Source organism: Cebus imitator, unplaced genomic scaffold (genome assembly GCF_001604975.1).
Source record: "Cebus imitator isolate Cc_AM_T3 unplaced genomic scaffold, Cebus_imitator-1.0 Scaffold114, whole genome shotgun sequence".
Lineage (NCBI taxonomy): Eukaryota > Metazoa > Chordata > Mammalia > Primates > Cebidae > Cebus > Cebus imitator.
In genome coordinates, this window is record NW_016107429.1 from 3,663,111 (window position 1) to 3,668,821 (window position 5,711).

The window sequence follows — 5,711 nt, forward strand, 5'->3', positions numbered from 1 at the left end:
AGGAGGCATGGCTGGAGAGGCCTCAGGAAACTTAATAATCATGGCAGAGGGCAAAGGGGAGGCAAACACGTCTTCACATGGTGGCAGGAGAGGGAGAAAGAGTGAAGGAGAAAGTATTATATGGTTTTAAATAACAGATCTCATGAGAACTCACTCACTATTATGAGAATAGCAAGGGGGATATCTGCCAATATGATCCAATCACCTCCCACCAGGTTCCTCACCCAATATTGGGAATTACAATTAAACATGAACTTTGCTTGGGGATACAGAGCCAAATCATATCACTAAGTGTCTAGTTTGATGCTATAAAAAGCTAAAGTCTTAAATCATCCCTGGGTATTTACTAGATTAGATAGATGTTGGCTTCAAACAATATGCAATTATATTTTCTCTTATATTTGAGTGTGATTAATTACCTGATGTTAACTCCTGATTTCACATCATATTACCACCTGGCTTAATAACTTTTCTTCTACACAACTTAAGTCTTTAAGTATTAAGGTTTAATTAACATTTTTAAAGTCTGGTCTCAATTTTATATATTTCCTTGCTTGCCTGGTATAATAGTAAGGAATACTCTAGTAGGCTGAATAATAGTCCTTCCAAAGTTGTCTGTGTCTAAACCCCAGAAACTGTGAACATGCTACCTTACATGCCAAAGGGATTTTGCAGTTGTGATTAAAGTGGGGATCTTGAGATGGATCTCCTGGATTAACTAGGTGGACCTGATATAATCACAAGGCTCCTTATGATAGAATGGAGGGATAGTCAGAGAAGGAGATGCAAGAACAGAAGCAGATGGAAGAGTGATGTGGTTCCAAAGCCAAGGAATACAAGCAACTTCTAGAAGCTGGAATAGGCAAGGAGTATATTCTCATCTAGAGCCTCCAGAAGGAATGCAGTCTTGCCAACACCTTGATTTTAGCCCTGTGAGACCCATTTCAGACTTCTGACCACCAGAACCATAATAAATTTGCGTTGTTTTGTGTCTCTAAGTTTGTGATTTTTTACAGTAGTGACAGGAAACTAATAAAAATGCTGTGCTTTCAGTTTTTGAATATTGTAAATAAAAGAACAGATGCATAGATAATAGCAAAACCTACAGATAATGCAACACAATAAATAAAGGTTTTACTATAAGCAAGAGGTTTATCCACAAAATCCAATGCTGTTGTAACAAGAGGAGAAAATAAACAAAACTGGTTATATCAGTAAGCAAATCTGTAAACATTAAATAGTTATCTTGGAAGTAGAAACTTGTTTTTAAATTGGATTAAACAAATATTTACTGACCTGGGCTGGGGTGTCAATCAAAGTCTGAGTCCCCGGTGAGTTGATCTAGGGCCATAAGGTAAGCAGAGAGCAAGAGCAGGATAGAAATTCATGGGGCTGCCATGAGGCCACGAAGGATGAGAGAGTGTTTCTGGAAGCAGAGTGTGGAGAAAAGCCCTCATGCAATGGAGTACACAGTGAAAGGAAGCTGTGGGTGAGGAGGAAGCCTGCACTTGCACCTGCATCTGCATCAGTGGGAAACGACAAAGTCATTAAGACTTTCCCAAACAACTAGAATAGCCATGATGATTTGCCTGATTTGTGACTTTATCCTTTAGCTGCAATTCAATCATCTACAGAAGGCAAGTAGACTTTTCTCAATCAGGTCCACAATATAAGAATAACTGATCCTTACTATGGCCATAATGTCAATACAACGATCAGCACAGTTCCATGTGGAATCAGAACTCTTTTTCAATCACACAGCTTTATAAAGAATAAAATAATACTAATAGCTTATTTCACTGTGTCCTTCCTTCCCTCCTCCCCTCCACTGTCAGGTTCTTGAGCCCAATAGATGGGTTGTGAAACATTTATAAGAAACTATTCGACACATTTACTTTGAGTTTTTGTGAATATAAGTAATAAAAGTTCCAAATATTGTGTTCACTTTAGAGCAATTTACTAGCAATTACATAAACATATCTTCTCTTAGAAACTAAAAATGGAAAGGAGTGTTGCTGAGCAGAACTACAATTCATTGGTAAAACAGAATTAACATTTTTAAAGTATAAACACAAAGAGTGACATTTCATATAGACTGACTAATGTAATCATTTTGATTTCACTTTCTTGACTTTTAAAACAAATTTATCTAACTTCTAAAACAAAATTGAAAAAGTTAGTTGTCTTAACTCACTTAAAAGCAGGTTAAATACATTATAATTAAATGGGATAAATCTATGCTTTCAAAGATAATTCAGAAATATACTTGTGTACACTATAGTATGGTTAAAACTAACTTGTACTTATTGTGCTCAAATTAATTACCCTATTATCTTCATTTTACAATTCTCTGCACTTAGTTAAACACATGGTTCACAATATATTAAAGGATGATACCCGAAAATAAGAATTAGATAAGCTTACAATATGATTATTAAATCAAATTAACTTGACTCTAGATTAAAGATAATAGGAGAAACACTATTCTTACAAAGAGATGATGAGTGAAGAATGTTAAGTACTTAATACATTTTCATTTGTCACTTAGAGAATATTTGTAACATATAAGTAACGCTGAGATTAAGCCTTGACCTTGGATCGAGATTTTTTTTTTTACAAAATTTTTGCTCCCTTTGACTTAAGAATAGAAAGATGTTTGTATACCATTTTACAGACAAGCACGGGCACAGGGGAGGTTTCTTGACTCCTGCTCCATGACCAGACTCCTGCTCCATGAATGAACTTCCCTGGACATGGCAATGGTACAGGTAGAAGCACTCAGTCTAAACTGAGCTATTTATGTTACCATGAATCTGAGAATGGGCAGGTGACTCAAGGTAAGCCTATGGAAACCTGTTCCAGTAGCTGAAGTGTCCTTCCTTCATGATGGCAAAACTGAGAGGAAGTAAACTTAGGGCTAGTGTTTGCTTCCTTGATGACCCAAAAACTGTCCTCATCAAGATCACCAATAACTTCAGGTTGCCAAAGCTCATCGTCACTTTGACCTGTTACTTGACTTCTCACTAGCATTCAAAGCAGTTGGCCACTTTGTCCTCTTTGAAACTCTTCTCTTGGTTTCTGTGACATCACACTCTCTTGGGTTGCTCCTAATTCACTGGCCAGTTTTTCTTAGGCTTCTGGCTAGCTTTTATTTTCAGGTGCTCTAAATGTTGGAGTACTCTAAGGTTATTTCCTGGACATCATTCCCTTTTCTATTTATGCTCTTGCCCTAGAGATTCCTATCTAGATCCTAGGATTTTTAAAATGATTTATTTATTATTATTTTACTTTATTATGTTTTTGAGAAAGGGTCTTGCTCTGTCGCCCAGGCTAGAGTGCATTGGCACAATCTTGGCTCACTGTAACCTCCACCTCCCAGGTTCAAGTGATTCACGAGCCTCAGCTTCCTGAGTAGCTGGGACTACAAGTGCACACCACCGTAACCCCTCTAATTTTTGTATTCTTAGTAGAGACAGTGTTTTGCCATGTTGGTCATAGCTGGTCTTGTACTCCTGGCCTCATGTGAACTACCCACCTCAGCCTCCCAACGTGCTGTGATTACAGATGTGAACCTCCAAACCCGACCCCTAGGATTTTAAAAAATTTATATGTTGATTGTGGTAAAATACACATATATAATTTACCATCTTTATCATTTTTAAGTGTACAGCTTAGTGGTAATACATTTATATCCTTTTTTTCCCTTCATGCCATCTATATGAAAATGGCACACAAAACTCTGTCTCCAAGTCCATCTGCTCACTTCTGCCTATTGGACATCCCTCTTAATGTCTTTGAAATCTCAAACCTATCATGGTAGGGCATAATTCATGATTCTCACATTCTACCCACTTACCCTCCATTGTAAACTATCTGCTTCCCTTTAAAATTTTCCATCTGAGTAAACAGCACCACCATCAACCCAGACCCAGTTTGTAGCATAAAAAATATTGACCTCACGCCTGTAATCTCAGCACTTTGGGAGGCCGAGGTGGGTGGATCACGAGGTCAAGAGATAGAGACCATCCTGGCCAACATGGTGAAACTGCGTCTCTACTAAAAATATCAAAATTATCTGGGCGTGGTGGCAGGCACCTGTAGTCCCAGCTACTCAGGTGGCTGAGGCAAGAGAATTGCTTGAACCTGTGAGGCAGAGGTTGCAGTGAGCCAAGATTGTGCCCACTGCACTCCAGCCTAGAGACAGAGTGAGACCCTGTCTCAAACACACACACACACACACACACACACACACACACACACACACACATTCCTGATTCCTTTCATTCCCTTAGCCTCCAAATCAACAAATCTTGTGGTCTACCACCTCCAAAACGTGTTCCAAGTACGCTGACTTCTCTCTGTCTCCATTATTACAAGCTTAGTCTGAACACTGTCATCGCTTATCTAGACTGCTGCCAGACCTTCCGACCTGGTGACCTTGTTTCCATTATTATGTACAATTGCTTCTTGCCACAGCATCATCAGGCTTTTTGTCAATCGGATTCAGCTTAAATTTTACCTCACAGGAGTCTTCCAGGGCCAATCATTCACAAGCAGTCACCCCATCTTGTTTTAATTCTTGATATAGCTCTTTCCTGTCTCACTCTGCCTTGCTCTCCTTAATCTACATTCTTTCACAATAGGAAGATATACTCCATGTCTTGCTCACCACTGTGCCTCTGGCACCTAGTAGAGCATACAGACTAGATCAACATTTATTGAAAGACTAATTAAAGGAGTAATTATGCTCCCTGGAGCTTCTCAGCATAATTTTAAATATCCTTCCAACCAGGAAGCCTCTGCGTATTTTGCATTAGTTCTCTACGCTTCCACACCAAGTTGTCAACATTGCCCCCATCACGATCTTACTGAGTTGTCCCTAAGGAGCACCAAGTTACAAAACTGAGGTCTTTGTCTTTTGCTTACTGATTTGAAAGACGCTTTATACATTAAGATATTACCTTTGCCCAGCAAACTGCCAAGTTTTTATTTTACTATTTTGTTATTGATACTTTAAATTTATTTATAAGCTTTAATATTTGTTTGCTGATTTTTTTATTCCTATATAGAAGTTTACATTTTTATGTTCGTCTCTTCAGTGTTGTGTTTAGAAAATTTTTTCCTTCCCAGAGATCATATGAATTATATATAATTACATCTTTTGTTCTCTAGCATATTTTAATGTAAATTATTTCAGTTTAATCCCTCTGGAAATTGCTTCACTCAGATGGGAAGGATCCAACTTTATTCTCTTCCAAATGGTATATCAATTGCCCCAACATCAGCTATTCACTAGTCTAAATTTGCCAGCAATATCACCTTGAGGCTATATTGATGGTGGTTAAAAAGATGGCCTCAATCAAGTTTACTGTTTTTGATGCTCAATTGCTTCATCTGTAAAAGTGAGTCAGAGTCTCACTCTGTCACCCAGGCTGGCATGATTACCACTCGCTGCAACCTCAAACTCCTGGGCTCAAGCAATTCTGCTTCATCCGCCCGGGTAGCTGGGACTACAGGTGCAAGCCACTGTGCCTGGCTATGTTATTGAATAAACTATTGACATCCTACATATATTTATTAATAGATAATAGTAGTATCTACCTCAAAGTGTGTGCCAAAAATAAATAATTGTGAAATACTTGACATGGTTCCTGCCACATCATGAACATCATTCTTAATCTTGTTAGTATTACTATTGTTCTATTTATCTA